This window comes from Pogoniulus pusillus, chromosome 7, assembly GCF_015220805.1.
Source record: "Pogoniulus pusillus isolate bPogPus1 chromosome 7, bPogPus1.pri, whole genome shotgun sequence".
Lineage (NCBI taxonomy): Eukaryota > Metazoa > Chordata > Aves > Piciformes > Lybiidae > Pogoniulus > Pogoniulus pusillus.
The window spans coordinates 2,849,292-2,864,943 of NC_087270.1; positions in this window are offsets into that span (position 1 = coordinate 2,849,292).

A 15,652-nucleotide genomic window follows, 5' to 3' on the forward strand; every position below is an offset into this window, starting at 1 on the left:
AAGAAATTGAAAAGAATGCAAAAGAAATGCAAAAGAATGCAAAAGAAATGCAGGAGAACTACAAAAGAGTGCAAAAGAAATGCAAAACCACAAATGAATGCAAAAGAATTATGAAAGAATGCAAAAGAAATGCAAAAGAAATACTAGAAGAATGGAAAAGAAATGCAGAAGAAATACAAAAGAATGCAAAAGAAATGCAAAAAAATGCAAAAGAAATGCAAAAGAAATGCAAAAGAATGCAGAATAAATGTAAAATTACAAAAGAATGCAAAAGAAATACAGAAGAGTGCAAAAGAAATGCAAAATAAATACAAAAGAATGCAGAAGAAATGCAAAATAATGCAAAATAAATGCAAAAATACAGAAGAATGCAAAATAAGTGAAAATAAATAAAAAAGAATGCAAAAGAAATACAAAAGAAATGCAAAAGAAATGCAGAACTACAAAAGTATGCAAAAGAAATGCAAAAGCACAAATGAATGCAAAAGAATTATGAAAGAATGGAAAAGAAATGCAGAAGAAATACAAAAGAATGCAAAAGAAATGCAAAAGAATGCAAAAGAAATGCAAAAGAATGTAAAGGAAATGCAAAAGAATGCAAAATAAACGTAAAAATTGCAAAAGAATGCAAAAGAAATACAGAAGAGTACAAAAGAAATGCAAAATAAATACAAAAGAATGCAGAAGAAATGCAAAATAATGCAAAATAAATGCAAAAATACAGAAGAATGCAAAATAAGTGAAAATAAATAAAAAAGAATGCAAAAAAATACAAAAGAAATGCAAAAGAAATGCAAAAGAAATGCAGAAGAACTACAAAAGAATGCAAAAGAAATGCAAAACCACAAATGAATGCAAAAGAATTATGAAAGAATGCAAAAGAAATACAAAAGAAATACAAAGGAATGGAAAAGAAATGCAAAAGAATGCAAAGGAAATGCAAAAGAATGCAGAATAAATGTAAAATTACAAAAGAATGCAAAAGAAATACAGAAGAGTGCAAAAGAAATGCAAAATAAATACAAAAGAATGCAGAAGAAATACAAAAGAATGCAAAAGAAATGCAAAATAATGCAAAATAAATGCAAAAATACAGAAGAATGCAAAATAAGTGAAAATAAATAAAAAAGAATGCAAAGGAATACAAAAGAAATGCAAAAGAAATGCAAAAAATATGCAGAACTATAAAAGTATGCAAAAGAAATGCAAAAGAATGCAAAAGAAATGCAAAAGAAATACTGAAGAATGGAAAAGAAATAAAGAATGCAAAGGAAATACAGAAGAATGCAACAAAAATGAATGTTTTATAGCCTGTGCTACTCTTGCTAGCTTTTCTCTTGCTGGCAGTGAAGCACATCATGAAACAGCAGGTTTAGCTTTGCTGCCCCTCTCTGAGTTAGGAACAGCAAGTGGGAAAAATCTTTCTCCAGTCCATTCCAACTACCACAAGCTGATGAAAAGAAGGAAAAAAATCATAACTTCCCCAGACCATTAGGCTCCCATCCCTTGTGGCTCCATTAAACATTCTATTTAAGGATTAAGAATCATGGAATGCACTGGGTTGGAAGTGGTTATCGAGTTCAATCCCCCTGCAGTAAGCAGGAACATCCCCGATTAGATCAGGTTGCTCCTTCAAGCCTAACAGTATCACAGTATCACAGTATCACCAAGGTTGGAAGAGACCTCACAGATCATCAAGTCCAACCCTTTAGCACAGTGCCCAAGGCTAGACCATGGCACCAAGTGCCACATCCAACCTTGCCTTGAACAGCTCCAGGGACGGCGACTCCACCACCTCCCCGGGCAGCCCATTCCAGTGTCCAATGACTCTCTCAGGGAAGAACTTTCTCCTCACCTCCAGCCTAAATCTCCCCTGGCACAGCCTGAGGCTGTGTCCTCTTGTTCTGGTGCTGGCCACCTGAGAGAAGAGAGCAACCTCCTCCTGGCCACAACCACCCCTCAGGTAGTTGTAGACAGCAATGAGGTCTCCCCTGAGCCTCCTCTTCTCCAGGCTAAACAACCCCAGCTCCCCCAGCCTCACCTCTTAGGGCTGTGCTCAAGGCCTCTCCCCAGCCTCGTTGCCCTTCTCTGGACACGCTCAAGCATCTCAATGTCCTTCCTAAACTGGGGGGCCCAGAACTGAACACAGCACTCAAGGTGTGGTCTGAGCAGTGCAGAGTACAGGGGCAGAATGACCTCCCTGCTCCTGCTGGCCACACCATTCCTGATGCAGGCCAGGATGCCACTGGCTCTCTTGGCCACCTGGGCACACTGCTGGCTCATGTTCAGGTGGGTATCAATCAGCACCCCCAGATCCCTCTCTGTCTGGCTGCTCTCCAGCCACTCCGACCCCAGCCTGTATCTCTTGAATATCTCCAGGGATGGAGCCTCTATTGCAACCCTGGACAGCCTGTTCCAGTGTTCCACCAACGTCATAGTAAAGAACTAGTGAAACAGTGACTTGGTGTTGTGCATAGATCACAGAATGAAGCAGGTTGAAAGAGACCTCCAAGCTCAACCAGTCCAACCTAGCACCCAGCCCTAGCCAAGCAACCAGACCATGGCACTAAGTGCCCCAGCCAGGCTTTGCTTCAACACCTCCAGGGATGGGGACTTCACCACCTCTCTGGGCAGCCCATTCCAATGCCAATCACTCCTTCCTAATATCCAGTTTCAACCTCCTCTCTGCCACTTTAAACCCATTCCTCCTCATCCTATCATATCAGTAGTCCATACCCAGCCCTCCTGCAGCCCCCTTCAGATACCACTCCAAGGTATCTTGGAAGCCTTCTCTTCTCTAGGCTGCAGAGCCCCAACTCTCTCAGCCTGCCCTCAGAGCAGAGCTGCTGCAGCCCTCTGAGCATTTTCACCACAAGCTGTGGACAAATGGTAAGAGGCTCAGACTTGAATACCAGAAATTTCAGCTAAACATGAGAAAAAAAATCTTTAATTTAAGGGTAATGGAGTCTTGGAGCAGGCTATCCAGAGAGGCTGTGGAATCTCCATCTCTGGAGACAGTCGAAATACACCTAGATGTGTTCCCATGTGACATGCCCTGGGTGATCCTGCTCTGGCAGGCTGGTATGGACTCGATGATCTCCAGAGGTCACTTCCAGCTCCTATTATTCTGTAATTCTCTGTGATTCTGTGAAAAGTTCACCTTTATCCTACTTGTTGTGTTCACAGGCTCACAGGATGTTAGGGGTTGGAAGGGACAAAAAAGAGTTGATCGAGTCAAACCCCCTGCCAGAGCAGGACAATCCTGTCTAACACAGGTCACACAGGAACACATCCAGACAGTCCTTGACAGGCTCCAGAGAAGGAGACTCTGCAACCTCTCTGGGCAGCCTGTGCCAGTGCTCTGTGGCCCTCACAGTAAAGAAGTTCCCCCTTGTGTTGAGGCAGAGCCTCCTGTGCTGCAACTTGCACCCATTGCTGCTTGTCCTATCCCAGGGAGCAGTGAGCAGAGCCTGTCCCCCCACTCCTGGAAAGCCCTCAGCTACTTATAAACATTTATCAAACCCCCTCTAAATCTTCTCCAGACTAAGCAGCCCCAGGGCCCTCAGCCTCTCCTCATCAGCCATGCCCTCCTGTCCCCTCATCATCCTCCTAGCCCTCCACTGGATCCTCTCCAGCAGATCCCTGTCCCTCTGCAACTGAGGAACCCAAAACTGAACACAGGATTCAAGATGAGGTCTCAGCAGGGCAGAGTAGAGGGGGAGGAGAACCTGCTTTGATCTGCTGGACACACTCCTCCTAATACAGCCCAGGACCCCATTGGCCTTCTTGGCCACAAGGGCACATTGCTGTGCCATGGATGTTCTCCACCAGGACCCCCCAGGTCCCTCTCCACAGAGCTGCTCTGCAGCAGTCACCTCCCAGCCTGTACTGGTGCAGTTTATTATTCCTCCACCAGTTCAGTGCACTTTATTCAATAAGAACTTCTGTTTGGAGCACAAACTTCACAGGATCACAGAATGACACAAACATGCAGGTTGGCAAAGCCTCTCAGGATCACCTAGAACCCTACCCTACAAGGTTCACCTTAAACCACACACCCAATCACCACATCCAAACCACCCTTCAACACATCCAATGTGGGTGACTCCACCACCTCCCTGGGCAGCTCATTCCACTCCCTGACCACTCTCTCCATAAAAAACTTCTTCCTAATGTCCAATCGAAACCTCCCCAGCCTCAGCTGGAGGCCATTCCCCCTTCTGTCTCCAATTCCCTGTGAGGAGAGCCCAGCAGCAGCCTCTCCACAGTGTTCCTTTAGATATTTGCAGACAGCAATCAGCTGTCTCAGCCTCCTCTTCCTCAAACTAACCATCCCCAGCTCCCTCAGTCACTCCTCATCAGATTTATTCTCTATTTATTCTATTTATGCTTCTGGCCACATCTGGAAAAATCTCACACACACACAGAGTCAAAGTGCTGTTTAAATGCAGGTTGCATTTGGGCTAGAGGCTCTTAATGAAAGAGCAAATCAGAGCAAGAGTTCCAGTTTGATACTATCAGAATCCTCACTCAGGAGGCAATTTGGCCAAACCTATTTAAAATGCCACGGCATTAACTGAATTTGATTCCTATCATCTTGACATTTGAGATCAGTCCTGCAGATGAACCTTTTGCCATCATGAGGCACGGCACTATCAGAGAATCACAGCATCAGGCAGGTTGGAAGAGAGCTCCAAGCTCAGCCAGCACAACCTAGCACCCAGCCCTAGCCAAGCAACCAGACCATGGCACTAAGTACCCATCCAGGCTTTGCTTCAACACCTCAGCCAGTCCAACTCCCCTGCCACAGCAGCATCTCCTAGACCAGATCACATAGAAACACATCCAGGCAGCTCTGGAATATCTCCAGAGAGGGAGACTCCACAGCTCCCCTGGGCAGCCTGTGCCATTTGTTTTCTGTGATTTGGGGTTTTAATTCTTGGTGGTTGAAATGTTTCCTTCATTAACAAGGCAGTAATCAGCACACAACTTCTGATGTTCTCCAGTGCTGCATGAAGGGGCAGAGATTTTCAGTGTGAAGAGAGATTTTATTGAGTTCTTCTGCAAGGATCATAGAATCACAGAATGTCAGGGACTGGAATGCACTCCAGCCACTTCAAGCCACCTGCCAGAGCAGCATCACCCAGAGCAGATCACACAGGAACACATCCAGGCAGGTTTCAAATATCTCCAGAGAGGGAGACTCCATAACCCCCCTGGGCAGCCTGTGCCAGGGTTCTGGCACCCTCACAGGGAAAAAAATTCCTCCTCATCTTTCCATGGAACTTCCTATGGCTCAGCTTCCAGCCAGTGCCCCTTGGCCTGGCACTGGGCATCACCCAGCAGAGCCTGGCTCCAGCCTCCTGCCACTCACCTGCACATCTTGAGAACCATTGCTGAGGTCACCTCTCAGCTCCTCCTCTTCTCCCAGCAGCACAGCCCCAGCTCCCTCAGGCTCTCCTCCTAACAGAGCTGTTCCATTGCCTTCAGCAGCTTTGTGGCTCTGTGCTGGACTCTCTCCAGCAGTTCTATGTCCCTCTTGAACTGGAGAGCCAGAACTGGATACAGCCCTCCAGCTGTGGCCTCAGCAGGGCAGAGTAGAGTGGCAGGAGAACCCCTCACAACCTCCCACCCACAGCCCTTCTAATCCACCCCAGACTGGCATTGCCCCTCCTGGCCACCAGAGCACATTGCTGGCTCATGCTCACCCTCCCAACCCTTCTATGCCCCTGCAGCCTACAGCTCACTCATGCTGAGCCTGTCACCTACCTAGCCCCCAGGTCCCTTTCCCCAGGGCTGCACTCCAGCTAGGTGAATCCCAGTCTGAACTGGGTAATGTGTTCCCAGGTGCAAGATCCTACACTTCAGCACACTGAACTTCATCATGTTCTTGCTGGCTCAGTTGTGCTTCTGAGCACACCCTCACGCTTCTGTCTGTCATAGCAAACATAATTAGCCACAAAACTTCCTGTACTCCGTGGAGATTTCTTTGTGATGGTGAGATACAGGAGAATACCCAGAGTAAAGTGGCCTCAGCAGAATTCATTGCACTCTGTTTGACACTTCAATGGGATGTGCAGTCTTGCCTTAAATAATCCTCTGCTAATGCTTCCTTCCCCTCACAGGATGTCTTCATTTCCAAACTTTTGCTTATCATCTTTTATCCTCCCTTAGCCCTTCGGGGAAAGTCACAGGCTTTTGAGTTGCTTCAAAGGCTCCAGCAGGTTTTCTAAGTTTCATTTGAACATACAAGTGTTTCTGAGCCAAAACTTACATCAAAGAGTCTGTGGGTTTCCATCTCGATGCTTGAAACCTTGGTATCAACTCATCAGTGAGGTTTTTTTTTGCTAGCCCCCCTATATATTATAAATCAAGGCAGAAAAGCTGCAGTGATTAGGTTTGAGGTGTTGGTTAATGGCATATTTAGACTAAAGGTAGGACTCAGCCTAAAGTCCAGTCTAGAAATGAGGATTCACACACAGGCTCAAAGGCTCACAGGATGGCAGGGGTTGGAAGGGACCTCCAGAGGTCTTTGAATCGAGCCCCCCCTGCCAGAGCAGGACCACCCAATCTAGCTCCGGTGGCACCTGCATGTTTCTGTGTGATTCTGTGATCAAGTGATATGATGAGAGGAAAGGATCTCAAGTTGCACCACAGGATCAGAGGCTCACAAGATATTAGGGGTTGGAAGGGACCCAAGGAGATCATCCAGTCCAACCGCCTTGCCAAGCAGGACAATACTACCTAACACGGATCACAGAGGCACACATCCAGACAGGGCTTGACAGTCTCCAGAGAAGGAGACTCCATAACCCCTCTGGGCAGCCTGTGCCAGGGCTCCATGACCCATACAGTCAAAAAGTTCTTCCTCATATTGAGGTGGAACTTCCTGTGCTGTAGTTTATGCCCTATCACAGGACACAACTGAGAATGATTTGTTCCCTCCCTCTTGACCCCCAGCCTTCAGATACTTATGAACATTGATCACATCCCCTGCAATCCTTCTCTTCACCATACCAAACAGCTCCAGATCACTCAGCCTCTCCCCACAGGGTAGTGCTCCAGCACCTTCAGCATCTTTGTAGCCCTCCTTTGGACTCGCTCCAGCAGATCCCTCTCTCTCTTGAACTAGGAAGCTCAAAACTGAATGGAATGTTCCAAGCGAGGTCTCATCAGGGCAGAGTAGAGGGGGAGGAGATGCTCTGCTGGCCACACTTCTCTTCATGCACCCCAGAACCCCATATACAGGATATATAGTGTTAGGATTTCAGTTGTTACTGCTCTTTTCGGTGGTGCACAGCAATAAGACAAGGAGTAATGGCTAGAAACTGGAACAGAGAAGGTTTCACCTCCACATGAGGACAAACTTCTTTCCAGTGAGGGTGACAGAGGGCCTGCAGCAGGCTGCCCAGAGAGGTTGTGGAGTTTCCTATTCTGAAGACTTTCCTAACCCACCTGGATGCATTCCTCTGTGAACTACCCTGGGTGGTCCGCTTTGGCAGGGAGATTGGGCTGGGTGATCTCTGGAGGTCCCTTCCAACCTCTGAAGTAATAGAATCAAGCAGGTTGGAAGAGACCTCCAAGCTCATCCAGCCCAACCTAGCACCCAGCCCTGGCCAATCAACCAGACTATGGCACTAAGTGCCTCAGCCAGGTTTCACTTGACCACCTCCAGGGACGGCGACTCCACCACCTCCCTGGTGTGCTAGATTGAAGTTAGATAGAATGTTTTGGTGACAGGAACTAGATTACAGGCTGTGAAAGAGAAAAAAAAGAGTGATGTCTACTTCACTCATAGGCTTGCTGAGAGATACAAGGATAAGAATCCAAACAGATAAGCACTTCTTCTGCTTGGGAGCTCTGAGATGCATTTTTTTCTCTCTAGCCTCTGTGCCAGCTCTCTGATTAATCCAGTTTGCTTCCTAATCCTCTGGCCAAACCTCCATTCTTCCTTGGGGCTGGGGTAAGGTTGAGAGGGGTGGGAGAAGGTGGAAGGGCAGTTGGGAGCCCCTCCTGGGGACTCAGGTTTCTGGGAGGGCTGTTGTGTTTCTGTATTACCTTTTACCTTGTACATTTCTGTCTATAACTGTATCTACTGTAACTATCTGCTTGTATATTGAACTAAGCTATAAATATAAGCTTCATTCTATTTCCAGAGCTGGCTGAGTCTAGTCTGGGTGATTTCCAAAGTGTGTGGGGGCAGGAAACACCCAAACCATCACACCTGGGCAGCCCATTCCAACGGCAATAGCATTCTGTGATTCTGTAATTTCTTCAGCTCCCTGTGTTTTAGGCAGCTATGATGAGTTGCCACAGAAGGTAGATGGTGCAGATGAGACTGAAATTTTCCCTATTCTCTGTTTCCCACCATATCATGCTTACAAAACTGTACGTGGCAGATGCTTCTTCCAAACAGAAAGTGAAGACCACATCCAACCTGTCCATTTCTAGTAACGAAGCATCCTGCCAGCTGCATGCTTTCCTTTTTGTCCAGTTCTGGGCCCCTCAATTCAAGAGAGATGTTGAGGTGCTGGAAGGTGTCCAGAGAAGGGCAACAAAGCTGGTGAGGGGCCTGGAATACAAATCCTATGAGGAGAGGCTGAGGGAGCTGGGGGTGTGCAGCCTGCAGCAGAGGAGGCTCAGGGCAGAGCTCATTGCTGTCTACAAGTACCTGCAGGGAGGCTGTAGGCAGGTGGGGTTGGGCTCTTCTCCCAGGCAAGCAGCAACAGAACAAGGGGACACAGTCTCAAGTTGTGCCAGGGGAGGTCTAGGCTGGATGTTAGGAGGAAGTTGTTGTCAGAGAGAGTGATTGGCATCGGAATGGGCTGCCCAGGGAGGTGGTGGAGTCTCCATCTCTGGAGGTGTTGAAGCCAAGCCTGGCTGGGGCACTTAGTGCCATGGTCTGGTTGATTGGCAAGGGCTGGTGGATAGGTTGGACTGGATGAGCTTGGAGGTCTCTTCCAACCTGCTTGATTCTGTGACTCTATTCTATGATTCTATTCTATTCTATGATTCTTTTACAAGTTTAAATTGCTTTGCATTAAACAAGAGCTGTTAGGATACAGTGGCAGCAGTGCAAGGCAGATGTGCATTAAAAAAGAGGGGGGTGTGTGTGGAAATTACATTTCTATTCTCTTTTTTAACTAACAGCACTTCAAAGAGCCAAATTAAATTGTGCCATTGATATTAAGACAGAACTGATGACAGAAGCTCATAAATCATCATTTCATGCTAACTGTCCTACTCAGTCCAAATAACCTCAGATGCAAATGTGATGACAAGTTCTGGTGCTCCAACTGTGAGAGTAATATGGAGAAAGGGCTCAGGCATGGATATAATTGCAAAAGACTCAACAGAAGAGTGTTTGCCTCCATGCAGCTACATATATTTTGGTTGTCTAATTAATCTGTTTAGCTATAGTTCATTGAGTAGGGATCCATGAAATTTTCCAACCAAATCATCTTCTTTTTCCTTAGCAGAAAATTAAGCAACAATTAATATTTTATTTTATTTTATTTTATTTTATTTTATTTTATTTTATTTTATTTTATTTTATTTTATTTTATTTTATTTTGTTTTGTTTTGTTTTGTTTTGTTTTGTTTTATTTTATTTTATTTTATTTTATTTTATTTTGGTTTGTTTTCTCTTGGTTTGGGTTATTTTGTTTTGTTTTGTTTTTGTTTCAGTTTATTTTGTTTTATTTTGTTTTATTTTTATCGTAATTAATTTTGTTTAACTTAATTCAATTTTGTTTTGTTTTATTTTATTTTACTTTGGTTTCTTTTCTTTTCTTCTAATTTGATTAATTTTGTTTTACTGTATATTATTTTGGTTTATTTTATTTTGCTTTGGTTTGGTTTATTTTATTTTCTTTTAATTTGATTAATTTTGTTTTACTGTATATTATTTTGGTTTATTTTATTTTGCTTTGGTTTGGTTTGTTTTATTTTGGTTCATTTTATTTTATTTTTGGATCGTTTAATTTTATTTTGGTTTGTTTCATTTCATTTTGTTTTGTTTTATTTTAATTTGTTTCAGTTTACCTTATCTTTCTTTTATTTTATTTTTATTTGTTTCATTTTGCTTTATTTTACTTCATTGTTTATGGTTTATTTTAATTTAATTTTATCTAATTTACTTTATTTCATTTTATTTTACTTTGCTTCATTTTATTTTGTTTTATTTTAATTTGCTTCAGTTTATCTTACCTTTATTTTATTTTGGTTTATTTTGTTTTGGTTTACTTCATTTTGTATTATTTGATTTAATTTAATTTTATCTATTTTATTTTATTCATTTTATTTTATTTTGTCTCATTTCATTTTGTTTTATTTTAATTTGTTTCTGTTTATTTTATCTTTATTTTATTTTATTTTGTTTCATTCTGTTTTATTTTACTTTATTTTGTACTGTTTAATTTAATCTAATCTAATCTATTTTATTTTATTTCACTTTATTTTATTTTGTTTTATTTTAATTTGCTTCAGTTTATCTTTATTTCATTTTATTTTATGTTAATTTGTTTCATTTTCTTTTCTTTTCTTTTATTTTAGTTTGCTTAATTTAATAAAATTTTGTTTAATTTTATCTTACTTTATTTTGTTTCATTTTATTTTATTTTGGTTTATTTTATTTTGGTTTGTTTATTTTTTTGTTTCATTTTGTTTTAATTTAATTTCATTTAGTTTTGTTTTATTTTATTTTGGTTTGTTTCATTTAATTTAATTTGATTTTATCCATTTTATTTTATTTTATTTTGGTTTATGTCCTTCACTCTGGGATGTGGTTTAATGGACATGGTGGTCTTAGGTCAATAGCTGGACTCAATGATCTCAAAGGTCTTTTCCAACCAAAACCATTCTATCGTTCAGTCTGGAGAGGAGAAGGCTGTGAGGTTACCTTATTGTGACCTTTCAGTATCTGAAAGGGTTCTACAAGAAAGCTGGGGAGGGACTTTCTAGGTTGTCCAAGCCAGAAATGGAAAGATTCAAACTGGATGTTAGGAAGAAGTTGTTGAGCATGAGAGTGGTGAGAGCCTGGAATGGGTTGCCCAGGGAGGTGGTGGAAGCCTCATGCCTGGAGGTGTTTAAGGCCAGGCTGGATGAGGCTGTGGGCAGCCTGATCTAGTGTGAGGTGTCCCTGGGCATGGCAGGGGGGTTGGAACTGGCTGATCCTTGTGGTCCAACCCTGACTGATTCTATGATTACTGAATGGGTTTCATATTAGGAAGTGCAGTGAAGAATTATAACATTTCACTTTCTATGGGTGTGGACAATTAATCTTGGTGGTGAAAATGAAATGAATCATAGAATGGTTTGGGTTAGAGGGGTGAATGATTCTTTTGGTCCCTTCTATGAGTCTATGATTCTATGAGTCTACGATTCTATGAGCCTATGATTCTATGAGTCTATGATTCTGAGTCTCTGATTCTGTGATTCAATGATTCTTTGAAATGGTAGAGTTCTTCATATTGAATACCAGTTGCAGGAAGGATTGGTGCCCTTCGATCAACCTTGCTCCTAGAGGCTTCTCTGGGTAACACCTTGTTTTGGAATTGTCTGTGGCTGGTCAGTCCTTACCCATCCATACCAGGCACAGCTTTGAAATCCTCTTCTACAGCCTTACTTACAGCTGTCTTATATCTAGAGGAGTCCTTACTTACCCAACAGGTCATTGTAGAGAAGCTATTCCAAGTGTCTGATTACCAAACTCACAGACTCATGCAGTTCTTAAGGCTGGAAAAGACCTACAAGATCATCAAGTCCAGCTATCAACCCAACACAACCATGCTCACTAAACCATCTGGTCACACAGAGAGACAGCAAAACAGACATAGTTCATACCAGGCCACAGAATTAAAGTTGTCAGTTGTGAGGTTTGAAGAAAATACCTCCCTGGGCAACCTGTTCCAGTGTCTCCCCACCCTCATTGGAAAGAATTTCTTCCTAATCTCCAGCCTCAATCTGCCCTCTTCCAGCTTCAATCCATTCCCCCTTGTGCTTACAACTACCTGAAGGGAGGTTGTAGCCAGGTGGGGATTGGTCTCTTCTGCCAGGCACCCAGGGACAGAACTAGGGGACACAGCCTCAAGTTGTGCTGGAGGAGGTCTAGGCTGGATGCTAGGAGGAAGTTGTCACCAGAGAGAGTGATTGGCTTTGGAATGGGCTGCCCAGAGAGGTGATGGAGTCTCCATCCCTGGAGGTGTTGAAGCAAAGCCTGGATGAGGCAGCTAGTGCCATGGTCTAGTTGACTGGCTAGGGCTGGGTGTTAGATTGGACTTGGAGGACTCTTCCAACCTGCTTGATTCTATGATTCTATGATGATTCTACCACTACAATCCTTTGTAAAAGTCCTTTCCTAGCTTTCTTTTATACCTCCATCAAGGGAGTTTTATGTTGGAAATTCTTGAAACTCATTGACTTTTCAAAGCCTGGAGCAAGCCTCTTGGGCAGGTGGTTGAATGCTCATCCATGGAGACCTATCAAAGAGGCAGAGATGTGGTGCTGAGAGGCATTGTTTAGCAGCAGCCTTGGCAGGGTTACAGAGCAGTTGGATTTCAATGGTCTTGAAAGTCTTTTCCAACTGCAATAATTCTATGATTCTAAGTACTAAAGAGGTCATACTTTGGACCTGACAGGCTCAAACATCTGTAAGAGCACAACAAATGCTGCCACTGCTCTAAAGCTAAATGTAGACTAGCAGTGTGGTGTTCTGCAGATGATGAAACCCTGTGTTGCAGTATCCCAGAAGGAGACAATGTACAGATTGTTCAACTGTCACACAGCAGAGGAGTGAAAACCACAAATCCAGAGTGATTTCATTTGGAGATTTATCTGGTTTGTGTAACAGGGAGTGTAAAACAGTCAGAAACCAGCTGCCTAGCTGTCGACTTGCCTCCAGGGTACAATCAAACACTGCCTGGGAATCAATAGCCTGGGAAGACTTCATATATATATATATATATATATATATATATATAGATATAGATATAGATATATATATAGATATATATGGGGTTTAACATAAGGCTATAAGTGTTCCAGGTGGCAGGGTCATTTCTTCATCAGTGGCTTTTCACAGTAAACACTTGTGGCCCCATGACATGACAAGAATACTTTACAAGGGAGGAGAAAGAAAAGCAAATAACAGAATCATAGAATAGAGCAGGTAGGAAGAGACCTTCAAGATCATCCAGTCCAACCTAGCACCCAGCCCTGTACCAGACCATGGCACTAAGTGCCCCATCCAGTATTTCCTTCAACACCTCCAGGGACAGTGACTCCACCACCTCCCTGGGCAGCCCATTCCAATGCCAATCACTCTCTCTGCCAACAACTTCCTCCTAACATAAAGCCTACATGGTACAACTGGAAACTGTGTCCCCTTGTTCGGTTGCTGGTTGCCTGGCAGAAGTGACCAACCCCAGCTGGCTACAACCTCCCTTCAAGTAGTTGCAAACAGCAATGAGCTCTGCCCTGATCCTCCTCTGCTGCAGGCCAAACACCCCCAGCTCCCTCAGCCTCTCCTCACAGGGCTGTGCTCCAGGTCCCTTACCATCTTCATTGCCTTTCTCTGGACACCTTCCAGCACCTCAACATCTCTCCTCAATTGAGGAGCCCACAACTGGACACAGCACTCCAGGGGTGTCCTGAGCAGTGCTGAGCACAGGGGCAGAAGATCCTTATTACTCCCTGTCATTTTTAATTATTACTTAGGACACACTTAGTCAGTGTGACTGGAGAAAGAAGAGCTGTCTGCTCTTGTCTTCTCTGTAGTCTCAGAATCCTGGGAAATCTTACTGGTTTGTGCTGTTGCTGTGGCAGTAATATGACCTACTGAGAATACTCTGTGTGTGGCCTAATCAGTGATAAGTACAGGGGAAGAATAACCTCCCTTGTCCTACCAGTCGCACTGTAACACCCAATCCACCCAACCCCTACCCTTGCCCAGATCCAGGAGGCTGGAGAAAACACCTCCAAAAAAGTCCTATAAATCCTGAGAATCGTGAGGCAAGAGTGTGGCACCAGGAGCAAGGAGTGCAGTAGAAGCCCGTTGCACCCTTCATTTCATAGACTCATTGAATCATAGAACGAGTCAGGGTTGGAAGGGACCACAAGGGTCAGCCAGTTCCAACCCCACTGCCATAGCCAGGAACACCTCACACTAGATTAGGATGTCCAGAGTCTCATCCAGCTTGACCTTAAACACCTCCAGCCATGGGGCCTCAACCACCTCCCTGGGCAACCCATTCCAGCCTCTCACCACTCTCCTGCTCAACAACTTCCTCCTCACCTCCAGCCTGAACCTACTCATCTCCAGCTTCACTCCATTCCCCCTAGTCCTGTAATTCCCAGATATCCTGAAAAGTCCTTCCCCAGCTTTTTTCACTTGCAGCCTGACTGATCCACTTTATAAAGAGCCTCCTTAAATTCCCATTAAATCTGCTTTTATCAAGGCTTGCATCACCCTGCGTGCTCCAGGCAGAGATTAGATTTTCATCTTGTTTGCTTTATACTCTTCTACCCACACCCCCCTTTTTCCTTCTTAATGCAAAGCCTATAGATGATGTGAAGGATGGATTCCAACAGGTTCTGTGTTTCTAGCTTATGAAATCTGTGCCTTTTAGGGATTACTTTGTTGAAATTAGTGTAAGCACTGGTGATGCAAGATAAGAAGAAAGAGCATTAAACTGCTTAGGCATTTCTTCTGAAGTTTGAAAATCCTATTTAGAGGCCAACTTTAACGTGATTTAAAGCTTCCAGCAGTGTTCCTGGAAGCATAAGAAGTAGAGATTGAAGTTATGAGAGCTGTTGTGTATCTCAGCTTCCAGTTTCTTTTGAGGAACATGGAATGCAGAAGTGGAAATCAGATTTTGGCTGAATTTAAGACTCTGGTATTTGGCATTTGCTGCCTGTGTACCAAGAGGAGGACCACAGGAAGGACTTTAGGAAGTTGTTCACTATGAAGTTCTTTTTGTGAGGGTTGTGGAACACTGGAACAGGTTACCCAGGGAGGTAGTGGAGGACCCAGCCCTGGAGACAATCAGGGTCAGGCTTGTTGGGGCTCTGAGCAACCTGATCTAGTGGGGGATGTCATAGAATCATAGAATCATAGAATCAAGCAGGTTGGAAGAGACCTCCAAGCTCATCCAGTCCAACCTAGCACCCAGCCCTAGCCAACCAACCAGACCATGGCACTAAGTGCCTCATCCAGGCTTTGCTTGAAGACCCCCAGGGACGGTGCCTCCACCACCTCCCTGGGCAGCCCATTCCAATGCCAATCACTCTCTCTGGGAAGAACTTCTTCCTAACATCCAGCCTAGACCTACCCTGGCACAACTTGAGACTGTGTCCCCTTGTTCTATTGCTGGTTGCCTGGGAGAAGAGGCCACCCCCCACCTGGCTACAATGCCCCTTCAGGTAGCTGTAGACAGTAATAAGATCACTCCTGAGCCTCCTCTTCTCCAGGCTGCACACCCCCAGCTCCCTCAACCTCTCCTCATAGGATTTGTGCTCCAGGCCCCTCACCAGCTTTGTTGCCCTTCTCTGGACACCTTTCAGCACCTCAACATCCTTCTGGAATTGAGGGGCCCAGAACTGGACACAGCACTCAAGATGTGGTCTGACCAGTGCTGAGTACAGGGCAAGAATA